The sequence below is a fragment of the Salmo salar genome, chromosome ssa16 (genome assembly GCF_905237065.1).
Source record: "Salmo salar chromosome ssa16, Ssal_v3.1, whole genome shotgun sequence".
NCBI classification, from domain to species: domain Eukaryota; kingdom Metazoa; phylum Chordata; class Actinopteri; order Salmoniformes; family Salmonidae; genus Salmo; species Salmo salar.
In genome coordinates, this window is record NC_059457.1 from 41286115 (window position 1) to 41299772 (window position 13658).

At 44.7% G+C, this 13658-nt stretch overlaps 1 long non-coding RNA gene across 1 annotated transcript; it reads left to right on the forward strand.

Annotated features, from left to right (window-relative positions):
- The first annotated feature begins 7265 nt into the window (after positions 1-7265).
- On the forward strand, positions 7266-12964 carry LOC106573832 (uncharacterized). Its single transcript, XR_001321436.1, has 2 exons — positions 7266-12261; positions 12870-12964. It is a non-coding gene; the product is annotated as an uncharacterized lncRNA (long non-coding RNA).
- Positions 12965-13658: the final 694 nt, after the last annotated feature.

The following is a 13658-nucleotide window of genomic DNA, read 5'->3' on the forward strand; positions in this document are numbered from 1 at the left end:
AGGAATTGGCCCAGGAATTTTCCTCTGGAGGAAAACAACAATAATAGTTATAATACATGACATTCCTCATACAGCATGAAAAGGAAGTTGTTAAAAGAGAGGAGTTTGTTTGTGGTTTTCTTTTCCCGCCAAGTTCCGCCCACAAACTTGAACGTTCTTGAACAGGGTTCCCCAACTAGCGGCCCGCGGGACAAATTTGGCACGCTGGTGATTTTATTTGGTCCCACAAGTTTTCTTAGCAAAAAAACGAATATATATAAAATCATTATTTTCATTGTTGAACATAAATGCCTGTAGAAACACCAGGAAATCAGCTCCAAGCGATTTTAATTGAAGAAATCTGTTCCCAAGTATTCTCACATAAAGTAGAGACACGTGATTGTATACAAATGTAAGCAAGGTTTGAAATGATTATGTTTTAGTCAAACATATCTGTTTGGGCTTCCTGCGGTCAATTTGCTGTCTACAAATGATTTGTAATTATGTTCCGGCCCCCCGACCATCCGCTCCAGAAATAATCGGCCCGCGGCTGAATCTAGTTGATGATCCCTGTTCTAGAACATTTTAGAACTTAAAGCTTATTGAACGTTCTGCTCTGCTCTGTTCCATGACCAAGGGTGAAAACTTTTAATTGGGGTGGTCTGGGGGTAGCTCTCTGTGTCAAATTCGGCTATGCTTATTTGAAGTGGGGCTCCCGAGTGCTTCAGGGCTCTAAGACAATGTATCTCAGTTCTAGAGGCATCACTACAGACCCTGGTTCGACTTCAGCCTGTATCACAACCGGCCGTGATTGGGAGTCCCATAGGGCGGTGCACAATTGGCCCAGCGTCGTCCGGGTTAGGGTTTGGCCAGGGTAGGCCGTCATTGTAAATAAGAATTTGTTCTTAACTGACTAGCCTAGTTAAATAAAGATTAAATAAATAAAATATAAAAGTGGTCTATACTGTATGTTTGTCCATTTTTCTTCTAGTTCTGGTGTTATTGGGAGCATTGATGTCCAGTAGCAATAAACAGTGCTCTCTGCTCCAGCCATTCCAAACAAGAACAATGTTTTCCCTCTGAGTCACTCCAAACAATGAGCTTTGACTGAGCAGCTGTGTCTGCATATTTCAACCAACCTCCACATCTGCTGCTTGCCTGCTTCCCTCTGACACAAACAGCATGCAACCAAAGTCTGCACAGCCATTCCTCATGTCCACCTACTTTATCAAAACCGCCTCTCGTTACGGAGATCAGACTATTGTCTTGCATTCCAGTGCAATCTGTATTGCATGGTAGACAGTGGGTCATCTCTCCCCCGGTAAGTGATGAGGTGGTGACGGCTTCTCTCTCCTCTCTTCTCTCCCTGCAGGGTGGGTCTGACTGGGAGCAGCCTGAGGACACAGGTGGACCACAGTTGGGGAAACATCTGGAGGCCGCACAGCCACGGGCCAGGGACGGGCAACTGGCACAGCTTGCTACCAGTCTGGCTGTGGTGGGGAGGGTTCCTGGCACCGTGATTTGGTGAACAAACATAAACGAAAATCACATTGCCAGGGATTTCCACCCTTTCACATGTAGTTCTCCAGGTGGGGTCTGTATGTTCTGCCCGTCAGGAGGACTTTCGTGTCTGTCTTCTGTCTTGGCCCTATGTGGTCTATGGAAACAATATAATGTAAAATATTAGCGCGAGTGGATAGAAAGGTTGAATGTCAGGAAGTTCAACTCCAGATATAAGCTGTTCTTAGCTCTCACAGTGATTTACAGATTACCTCCTAGTATTATCTCCTTACAAACAAAACCCCAAACAACAAACAACTTTCCCCTGTGGAAAGTGTTTTTATTCCTCCAAAGCTACAGATGAGAGTACAACCTGAAATCCAAACTGTTCTTTACAAATGGCCAGGAAGTAAATCCAATGCATTTGAAAGCAGGCCAGGTTTACACAATGTATCATATTTTGGGTAAAGATCATATATCACCGTTAGGAATGCATAATGACATACAGCTTTAGAACTAAGGAGATTGTCTGCAGACTCTCTGTTTGAACTGTAGGAAACTGATCCTACTTAGGCACCCTTTGCTTATAGACTTAAGGAGTGGTTAGATTTAAAGAACAAAGAGTGTTTTACCATCTATAGAAGTCTACAAAGTACCTATAGCTTTAGAGCAGCCATACTCAACAGGCGGAACGCGGTCCGGATTTGGACCCAGAACGGGGTCAATACAGACCGCGGATCCCAACAATTATTTTTTTATAAAAGGGGCGCTAGAGTGGTTGTCTACTATGGACATATGGAAATTATCTAGAGAATATTCAAATTAAAAGCTTACCCCTGGTAACATTCGGGATTTGCTATTTTTCATGGTTCTAGGTCTATTTTCAAGCATTTTGAACAATGCGCCTTTTGGGAGCCAAATAATGCTCCCCTTTTACGTGAATGGAGCCAAAAGATGCGGAAAAGACTCGGAAGGCCCATAACTAATATGAACACATAAAAGACATGGCAAAATGTGTAGAATTGCAGAACATTTCTTTAAAACTCACGCCAACACGAGGAGCATGTACAGTTTGAACAGTTTGGGGTCGCATGGGTTGCGAGGTGGCGATTTCTTATGACACCGATAACTCACAATATCCATCAAGACCTTTGCAACCTAGGATGTGTGTGATCGGACCTTCTCAAATAGAACCCCTGCTATAGACGATTCAATTAAAGTTTCTCCCAACTGTCTGCCAATGAAAGTCTCTATTCTTGTCCTCATTTGCATCCTGTCATGAGCAGCCAATTGCTAAAGGCACAGAGCTTAGCTAATTGGTGAGCATTGATCCCTCTTATATGTTGTTCACAGTGGCTAAGTTCAGTGCCTGAGGTGAAATAGTTGATGTGGCGGGATGTGTTCCAAACGATGGCGATGAATGCAAAGAGTACTGGCTGAGATCTGAGATGTGAAGATGAAGGAAGAGGGTGGAAAGAGAGGGACAGAGGAGTGCGACAGTGGAACGCAGCACGATCGCAGTAAAGAGCGGAGGAAGGAAGAAATGCTACTGAGAGAATGTCTGGCCAGCCCAGGCATGCCTAGTTCCACTCCACCTCAGTCAGTCAGTCAGAGCACAGCACCCCACCTTTGGCACTCAGCACAGGCACTAGTTTATGAGGCATGCCTCACCTCACCTCCTTCCCAGAGCTGCATGTGTGGGCGAGGCTGCCTGCCCAACATTCAGACTCTGAGCTGTGGAGGACTGTGGGTGTTTGGTACTTGGTACAGTACCATGCCAAGTAACTCTGAGGCCACTTTACAAGTGTGTGAAATTAACTTTATGAGTTAACATACAGTGGGGTCCAAAATTATTGACACCCTTGATAAAGATGAGCAGTAATGACTGTATAAAATAAATAATTCAAATACTGAGCTATATTGTATGCTCAACTTTTTGGGGGGAATTATATTATTCTATACTAGTACAATTGCTCAGAGAAAGAGATTTTGCTTAACAAGTAACATTTTTTTTCTCTCAAAATGTTAGGGGTCAAACTTATTGACACCCCTAAAGATTCTTATAAATAAAGTAGTGAAAAGTGTAGTATTTGGTCCTGTCACCGCTGTCTAGGACCAGTGGAGATGTGGAATCAGGAGCAGGAGACAGAGGGCCGGAGCAACAGTGTTTTAATAATAATTTCAAACGCAATAGCCGTAGGGCACAGGGCGCGTGGCGAAGTCCGCCAGGGGAAAAACACATTCCCAAAATAAACTCTCTGGAAAAAGCGCACGGGGCGCAGCCCGGCAATACAATGGACAATAACAGCGAAAACACAGCTTACACTCGCAACTGTCCTGAGTGGACAATAAATAATCCCGCACGAGAACCCCAACTGAAAATACACACTAAATAACCCCCCACTAATGACAGACACAAAACAGGTGCGGGATAGACAGACAAAACCAAAAGACACAGAAACAACGATTGGTGGCAGCTAATAGGCTGGCGACGACGACCGCCGAGCGCCGCCCGACCGAGGAGGGGCGCCACCTTCGTTAGATACTGTGACAGGTCCCATATTCCTAGCACACAATGACTATGTCAATTTCTGTTAGTTATGGTTGTTTTTCTGATTATTTTCTGCCCAATATTATACATTTTATTATAATTAAGAATATGATATGTTTCTTAACACTTGTACATTAATGTGGATGCTACCATGATTACTGATAATCCTGAATGAATTGTGAATAATGATGAGTGAGAAAGTTACAGAGGACAATATTGTTGGGAAAGAGCAAGCAAGACATTTCATTGCACTAGTGCACGTGACAATAAAACTTGAAACTTGTCTTGGGGGTATGATCTTTGACCCTCTGTAACTTTCTCACTCATCGTTATTCACGATTCATTCAGGATTGTCTGTAGTAATGGTAGCATTCACATTAATGTAGAAGTGTTTAGAAACATATTCTATTCTTATTTACAATAAAAGTTACTCCAAAATGAGACAATCAATTATTTACCATTAATTTCTATTGGGCACAAAAGAATCTGTAATACAACTAAATCAAACTGCAAATGCATCCAACAAGCTTGATCTAGTCATTGTTTGCTAGGAATATGGGACCAAATACTACATTTTATTAATAACATTTAGGGGTGCCAACAATTTTTACTTATTGTATTTTATTTCACCTTTATTTAACCAGGTAGGCTAGTTGAGAACAAGTTCTCATTTACAACTGCGACCTGGCCAAGATAAAGCACAGCAGTTTGGCACATACAACAACACAGAGTTACACATGGAATAAACAAACATACAGTCAATAATACAGTAGAAAAAATAAAAATCTATATACAGTGAGTGCAGATCAGGTAAGATGGGAGGTAAGGCAATAAATAGGCCATGGTGGCGAAGTAATTACAATATAGCAATTAGACACTGGAATGGTAGATGTGCAGAAGATGAATGTGCAAGTAGAGATACTGGGGTGCAAAGGAGCAAGATCAATAAATAAATACAGTATGGGGATGAGGTAGTTGGATGGACTATGTACAGGTGCAGTGATCTGTGAGCTGCTCTGACAGCAGGTGCTTAAAGATAGTAAGGTAGATATGGGAGATATGATACCTGTTTGAGAAAGAAAAGTTATACTTGTTAAAAAAATCTCTTTATCTGACTAATTCTATTAGCATAAAATAATATAATTTCCCAATTTTTTTGCTAACAACATAGCTCAGTATTTGAAATTGTTGCTCTACTTTATCAAGGGTGTGAATAATTTCTGGCCTCACTGTATATGCAAAACATCTTGTGGAACAGTGCTGGACCCATGTAGGTGTTTTTTATGCTTTAATTTGTGTTGTTGTAGTTATGTCTGTCCCCTTGTCCATTGGCCAGCTGGTGAGTCTGTCTTCTGGATAATTGTGATGCAGTCCCTGTAGCCAATTGTTGCATTCAGAAAGTAGTCAGACCCCTTCGCTTTTTCCACATTTTGTTACGGTACTGCCTTGTTCTAAAATGTATTCAATTAAAAACTTTCCTCATCAATCTACATACAATACCCCATGATGACAAAGCAAAAACAGGTTTTATACATTTCTGAAAAAATAAATAAACAGAAATACCTTATTTACATAAGTATTCAGACCCTTTGCTATGAGACTCGAAATTGAGCTCAGATGCATCCTGTTTCCATTGATCATCCTTCAGATGTTTCTACAACTTGATTGGAGTCCACCTGTGGTCAATTTAATTGACTGGACATGATTTGGAAAGGCACACATCTGTCTATATAAGGTCCCACAGCTGACAGTGCACGTCAGGGCAAAAACCAAGGCATGAGGTCAAAGGAATTGTCCGTAGAGCTCCGAGACAGGATTGTGTTGCGGAAAACATTTTCTGCAACATTGAAAATCCCCAAGAACACAGTGGCCTCCATCATTCTTAAATGGAAGAAGTTTGGAACCACCAAGACTCTTCCGAGAGTTGGCCATCCGGCCAAACTGAGCAATTGGGGGAGAAGGGCCTTGGTCAGGGAAGTGACCAAAAACCTGATAGTCACTCTGACAGAGCTCCAGAGTTCCTCTGTGGAGATGGGAGAACAAGGACAACCATCTCTGCAGCACTCCACCAATTGGGCCTTTATGGTAGAGTGACCAGAGTGGCCAGCCACTCCTCAGTAAAAGGCACATGACAGCCTGCTTGGAGTTTGCCAAAAGGCACCCTAAGGACTCTCAGACTACGATAAACAAGACTCTCTGGTCTGATGAAACTAAGATTGCACTCTTTGGCCTGAATGCCAAGCATCAGGTCTGGAGGAAACCTGCTACCATCTCTACAATGAAGCATGGTGGTGGCAGCATCATGCTGTGGGGATGTTTTTCAGTGGCAGAGACTGGTAGACTAGTCAGGATAGAGGGAAAGATGAACAGAGCAAAGTACAGAGAGATCTTTGATGAAAACCTGCTCCAGAGCGCTCAGGATCTCAGACTGGGGTGAAGGTTCACCTTCCAACAGAACAACGACCCTAAGCAAACAGCCATGACAATGCAGGAGTAGCCTCGGGACAAGCCTCTGAATGTCCTTGAGTGACCCAGCCAGAGCTCGGACTTGAACCTGATCGAACATCTCTGGAGAGACCTGAAAATAGCTGTGCAGCTACTCTCCCCATCCAACCTGACAGTGCTTGAGAGGATCTGCTGAGAAGAATGGGAGAAACCCCCCAAATACAGCTATGCCAAGATTGTAGCGTCATACCTAAGAAGACTCGAGGCTGTAATCGCTGCCAAAGGTGCTTCAACAAAGTAGTGAGGAAAGGGTCTGAATACTTATGTAAATGTAATATTTCTGGGTTTAAAAAAAATAAATGTGCAAGCATGCTTTGTCATTATGGGGTGTTCTGTATTGATGAGGAAAAACCCAATTTAATCAATTTTAGAATAAGGCTGTAACCTAACAAAATGTGGAAAAAGTGACGAGGTCTGAATTCTTTCTGAATGCACTGTATGTCATCTCATCAAGATGTTTAGACCTCTTGTGGTAATTGCTTAGTAAGGCATTGGACTGACAGTTGCGGGTTGAAGTCCTGCTCAGGGCTACCCATCAAATTGGCTGCGGTATCTTATTTTTTTCTCCATTTGGTCTCAATGCAGAGTGTTGGAGTGTTTCTAAAGGGATGGACGTGGAGGGTTAAATACCCTATGGTTGGGGCTGTGCCCTCCTGTGCCTACTGAACTGGTATCAGTGTGAACTCTGAGTACTGGCTCAGTTCAGCAGGAACAGGAGTGAAGCCCATTGTGTGCCATTACATCATCATCACCTTCCAATCAGCATGCAGCAAGATGCCCAGTGCCTCATTGAACCCTAAAATATCAGACAGAGGCATTGCAGCCTGTAAGAATTGAATATATCTGCTTCAAGTATGAATGTTTCACAACCAGATTTATCACTTTGGCTAGTCTTGGTGGCAGGCAGCGAGGAGAGGGTACATTGAATTTGCTGCATACTAATGCAGTCATTCTCCACAGACTTCATGTTTATTTCAGTATCGCATTCCTCCCTTGACAAGGCCGCAGACACGCACACATGCACTCTTTATTTCTCTGAGCCGTCAGAGAGCAAACGGAGAAACGCACAGTTATGACTATAACTACTGTTCCCTGAAGGAGGGAATTAGCTATAACACACTATGAAGAGTCAACAACCAATCCTATGCACCTGAAGAAAACTGAAATCACACCCAACGGACCAATGGATGCCGAGCACGCCCTCGGAAGCCCCTCCTTCCTGGCTATAATACCGGGGCTCGCAATAATTTCCTTATTCCCTCCTTTAGGGGAACAGTAGTTATATTCATAACTGTACGTTCCCTTTCAGTTGGTCACTCTGTATAACATACTATGGGTTACATACAATCATGCCCAAAGCCAGCTCAGAGGGTACCAAACTAGGAGGCTCACCGCAGCCCAAGCACACACAGGTTCCACCTGCTCCAAAAAGAGGTTACAGAAGACACCTTTTTCCCTACTACTTAACTGTGAAGCATGAACTGTCAGAGCCTCATTAGGCCTGAACTGTCAGATCCCCATTTAGGGAACCAGAACCTGCTGCAACTTGGCTACAAGCACAGACTCGCTGCCACTGCAGCCCAAGTCCATAGACCCAACTATTCCAAGAACAATACTTACCATACGAGCCTGAAATGTCAGAACTACAAAACAACAGAACACCTGTGGGGAATTGGTAAAGTGTACACACGTTCGCATAGCATCAACCAGAGTCGATGAACCATGGCAGCTCGAGGCTCAAACCCACAGGAAACCTGCAGTAACCTGGAAACAGTGTACTCACACGCTGCCACGGCAGCCCAAGGCTCAAACCCACAGGGGAACTGTGGTAACACGGATAAATGTGAAATCTGCACGCTGACTAACACACACTCCCAGACCCAGTGTAACAGTTTTGCTTCCGTCTCTCTCCTCGCCACAACCTGGGCTCAAACCAGGGGCCCTCTGAACACATCAACAACTGCCTCCCATGAAGCCTTGTTACCTATCGTTTCACAAAAGCCTCAGCCCTTGCAGAGCAAGGGAAACAACTACTTCAAGGTCTCAGAGCGAGTGACGTCACTGATTGAAAAGCTATTAGCGTGCACCCCGCTAATTAGCTAGCCATTTCACATCGGTTACACCAGCCATAAGAACAACATGAGCCACAGGGAGCAGTTACATCCAAGCAATATAACCTCACAAAGGTATATGGGGAACCCCAACTCGCTACAGCACAGATATCAACAATTATCATACACCTGAACACTGCCCAAGAAGCCGCCACACCCCTAGTAGAGTGAGCTTGCACACCACTAGGCAACCCTTGTCCTTTGTCACAGGCCAGGGAGATTGCCTCCACAATCCAATGAGAAAGACGCTGCTTAAAAAGCGCCCTACCCAGAGTTGGATTAGCGAAAGAGACAAAAAACTGGTCACAACGCGGATATCCTTGGTCCTATCCATATACGTGCGTAAAGCGCACACACAGGCCATGCAACCTGCGTTGTTCACTGGAAGCAAACGGAGGAGGTGAGAAAGGGAAAGTTCGAATGCCAGAACCTGTAAGATATAGGCATAACCTTGGGAGCAAACTGCATTAGGAATCAATACACTTTGGAGTCAATACTGTATGCGCAAGATCCCCAATGCCCTTGGCTGAGACATAGGCCATGAGCAGGGCAGTCTTGTAGGAAAGGACCTCCACATCCACAGACTCCAATGGTTCAAACGGAGGCTCATACAGAGTATCCAGGACCAACGCCAGATCCCAGGTCTTTGCCATAGGCTTAGACCCTGATCCGAGCCTACACACGTCTTTCAGGAACCGCACCACCAGAGGATGAGACCCCAGGGTAGAGCCGTCCATCGCTACCTGAAACGTTGAAATGGCTGACATATAAACCTGCTCAAAAAGCTCTTGCAAGAACATCAAAATGTCCACCAAAGAGCTCTGAAAAGGAGAAACTCCCTCACCATGACATCCACCCTCAAACGCGTGCCACTTATATGTACACAACCCTCTTGTAGAGGGTGCACGCGTCGACTGTATAGTCGTAATCAGGTTTGAGGATAAACTCCTAGCCATCAAATTCCACCTTTCAGGGGCCAAACCCACAGATCCCATATCAATGGTCATGGGAGCCAAATCCTTCCGTGGGACAATAGATCCCAATGGCACAGAATGCCCCACAGGTCCCCGCCCAACAGGCGGATGCTCTTCGGGAACAGAGACTCTTGATGGACTTTCTCCACAGTGCCTTGAATCAGGTCCACCAGAGGAATGCACAGAGCAGGCTTAGAGGCTATTGATACGCCAAAGCATTATTTCCCAACAGAGCGCCCAGATCCCTTATTAAGAACAACAGACAACAATGTGCGTTTTCTCACGATGTGTAAAGTCTACGTCAGCCCTGCCGAACTGGTCCCATATCTGGGCCACCACTGAGGGATGCAGTCTCCACTCCGTAGAGCTAGGATCCCTCCTAGAAAGTAGATCCGCACCCACGTTAACAGATCTGGGAGATACGTTGCCCTGAGCGACAGGAAATGCGCACTGCTCCATACGAGCAGATAACGGGCCAGATTTAGGAGAGAGTGAGAGTGAGTCACTCCCTGTCTGTTGATGTACTCCACCACCGTCGGACCTTACCAACACATGCTGGCCCTCCAACATCGGAAGGAAACGCCTCAGCGCTAGCAAAACAGTCAGTAGCTCTAGGTAATTGATATGCAGCGCCCTTTGCTCTGTTGACCAAATCCCTCTTTCTGAGTAGTCCACACACAGCATTACCCCTCTCAGTAAGGATGAGTCTGTTGTGATCACCCTGTGGTACACTACCCGGCCCATGAGAACCCCCTGCAACAGCAGTTGCGGGTCTCTCCAAGGAGTCAAGGCCCAAAGGCACGACAGGGATATCTTGAGCGAGATGCGTCCAGACACGTAGCAATCAACCAGCACTGAAAGAGACACATCAATTGAAGTCCCAGAGGGACCACAGCTATCATAGAGGCCTTCAGACCCAATAACCGCAGGCACAAGCAAAAAGGCACCAAGTGCCCCAGCTGAAACCATGCCAGACAGTGCTGGAATGCGACGCTCCTCTGTTGAGACAAAAACGCATGATTCAGAACCAAGTCCAGAACTAGACCCAGAAACTGAATGCACAACTTTTTCTGTGATTTACGATGAATCCCAGCTACTGAATATGGGAAACCAGCATGGAAGTGTGTAGCTCCAACTTTTCCCTCGACGCCGCTACGACCAGCCAAATGTACAGATAAGCCAATACTCTTATCCCCTGGCACCGCACCGGTGCCAAAGCCACCTGAACCACCATAAAAAAGGTGTGGGCATCCTTAAGATCTATGGACGTGAACCAATCGCTGGGACACGCAATGGCTGCAATAGCCGGAGAAGTGTGAGTATTTTGAACTTGCAACCTTGAGGTGCATATTTAAAACATGCAAGTCCAGGATGGGACGCAACGTTCCATCGCTCTTGGGAACTAAGAAGTACGAGCTATACCAACCGCTCTGTACTTCTGACACAGGGACCACCCGAATAGCCTGCTTTTGAAGGAGATCTCCTCTCTCCAGGCAGGCGCTAGGACCTCGGGGACTGACGACGTAATGACGCCACGAAAAAGAGGAGGATTCACAGCGAACTGCAGACCGTACACCCTTGTTTCCGTCCTCATCACCCATGGTGACTGCACATGCCCGCCACTGGATGGAGCATGCTGCCAGTCTTCCATACATTATCTCAAGGGGCAGAGTGCCACCCTGAGAACTGGGATAATTTCGATTTTTTGTCAAGCTGTTTTCATATCCATCACTCTTGACAATCATGTGTCTGAATGTGGGGAAGGAACTATGCGTTCTGATGCCACATCGCATTTGGGGACACCCATGCTTGGATTAGCCACCTTGCTAGACTCTGGAGCCAAATAACGTGCCACTCATTGGCAAAATATTTAAACATGGGTAAGCGACATTTCACCGCTGCCGGCACAGGAGGTAAATACCTTCCCCCACACCTGGAGGAACTCCGCTGTGGCGGAGAGATAAGCACCATCAAAGGCACATTCACCACCAATGGTTCACTCTCCCTCGCCAAATCCAAAGCCGGGGCTTTAGGCTGCCCCGGTCTGATGTCATCCAATTTACACTCTGAAAACCCTCCAGAACCAATCAGGGATAGTATATCACTCCATGGAATCCAGACTCTGAACATTGTCAGAGAAATCGAAATGAGCCTAACTCAGCTAAAATGACACCCATATCAACTCCAATCATCAATCTTCCTCACAGTCAGCCCAACTCCGAATAGAAGTTGAACTCAGCCAGAGCAGTGGTCACACGAACCTCCACATGCGGTGGAGGTTCAAACTCGGCTGGTTAGCTTTTTTGAACTGACTCTTACCACTGGCCTTCTTACTCAAGCAAGGAAGCATTAGCTGCACAAGCAGAGCAGAACGTAGTTCACTTTTACCAAACACAAAAAACTGATACCAAGACCCCAAAATTGAAACATCTAGGGGGACGAGTACTTTCTCCCCACTAACAGACACCTAAGTCGGATCCGAATCTCCTAGCCATCATGTGCTTAAAAAGTTTGTAAATTGCATGACATGTTCTTCCTCAGGTGAGCTGAAGAGCCCCGGTGTTATAGCCAGGAAGGCGGGGCTTCCGAGGGTGGGATCGACATCCACTGGCCCGTTGGGCATCATTTCAGTTTGCTTCAGGTGAATAGGATTAGTCTTTGACTCCCCATAATATATTATACCGAGTGATCGACTGAAAGAGAACTGAATTTCATTGTGAGGTAATCCAAGTGAAATTTCTGCTATGTCTATGTAATTGATGTTACCCTAGAAAGCCTCATTTTCAGCTGATTGGGAATGTCTGCTATGTTACTTTATGTTCCCCTGCCACGGAGATAATGTAGCACGTTATAAATCAGGACTTGGAAACATTCTTCATCTTAAGAGTTTGTTACCATAGGATAAAAGAGGTTCATTAACTATACAATACATCTCAGCTCATCCAACAAGCTGTGCATTGTAAATTACATTTGCCACCTCTTGAATCTTTTGCAGTTATTTTTAACCTTGAAAAGATTACCTGAATGAGATCCAGTTTTGTAATATGATAGGACTGCTGGAATCTTGTCCTCGGGACAATGTTCCAAAGTAGTATTAATCAAATGCTATGGATCTTTTTTTCTTCATCTATTATGGGATAAATCAAGTCTAATCCATCAGACAGGAGATTAACGTTGATCTACTACTTAAAATGTTTTATTTGTGGTTTCTTAACTCTGAGACATGCTTGGTTTCTTTTGTTATCACAGGTATCTCTTTCATGCTGTTCTGTGAGTCACCACATTTCCTGTAAATCTTGTGTAATCCTACCACAAAATCCATGAATAAAACAATTACGACTTCATACAATTTCTGTTCTATTATTTATTCGTTTGAAGGTTCCCAATGTTTACTCTTGCATCTATGTGATTTACATGGTACGTAGAAGTGTCTTAAAGGCCCAGTTCAGTCAAAAACATGATTTTCCTAAATGTTATATATACTGATCAAATATAAACGCAACATGTAAAGTGTTGGTCCCATGTTTTATGAGCTTTATTTCCCATACACACAAAAACCTAATTTCTCTCAAATTTTGTCCACAAATTTGTTTACATCCCTTTTAGTTAGCATTTCTCCTTTTCCAAGATAATCTATCCACCTGACAGGTGTGGCATATCAAGAAGCTGATTAAACACCTTGTGCTGGGAACAATAAAAGGCCACTCTAAAATGTGCAGTTTTGTTACCATACACCTCCAATGTCATTTTAGAGAATTTGTCAGAATGTCCAACCGGCCTCACAACCGCAGGCCATGTGTAACCATGCCATACTAGGAATCCACATCTGGCTTCTTCACCTGCGGCATCGTCTGAGACCAGCCACCCGGACAGCTGATGAAACGGTGGGTTTGCACAACCAAATAATTTCTGTACAAACTGTAAGAAACCGTCTCAGGGAAGCTCATCTGCGTGCTCGTCGTCCTCACAGGGGTCTTGAACTGACTGCAGATCGGCATCGTAACCGCCTTCAGTGGGCAAATGCTCACTTTCGATTGC